Source organism: Myotis davidii, unplaced genomic scaffold, assembly GCF_000327345.1.
Source record: "Myotis davidii unplaced genomic scaffold, ASM32734v1 scaffold937, whole genome shotgun sequence".
NCBI classification, from domain to species: Eukaryota; Metazoa; Chordata; class Mammalia; order Chiroptera; family Vespertilionidae; genus Myotis; species Myotis davidii.
Window position 1 is genome coordinate 724,797 of NW_006288252.1, and position 404 is coordinate 725,200.

The following is a 404-nucleotide window of genomic DNA, read 5'->3' on the forward strand; positions in this document are numbered from 1 at the left end:
CCCCGGCACCTGGGGGCTGGGCCGCTGGCAGGCAGAGGCCTGGAGCCGGCCCAGGAAGGAGCTAATGATCAACTGGCTGTCTCCGCGCAGGCCTCTGGCCAGGCCCAGGCGCAGGGAGGAAGTGGGGCAGGAAGCAGGGGGCGGTGGCCGCGGAGGGAGGGCGGAGGGCGGCCGGCTGCCGCAGGGAGACTGCCTCGGTGGCCAGCCGGGGAGGAGCCGAGCAGCGACCTGGTGTCTGCGTCCCGGGGCTGCCTGGGGAGCGGGCGCAGGTAAGTGGGTGCTGGGCGACAGGGACGCAGAGGTGACGGGCGTGGACGGGCGGGTAGGCGGCGCCTACCGGTGGATCTAAGAATAGGCCGTCCTTCACTTTCTGGGAGACTTTGCTGAGATTTAGGGGTGGGGGA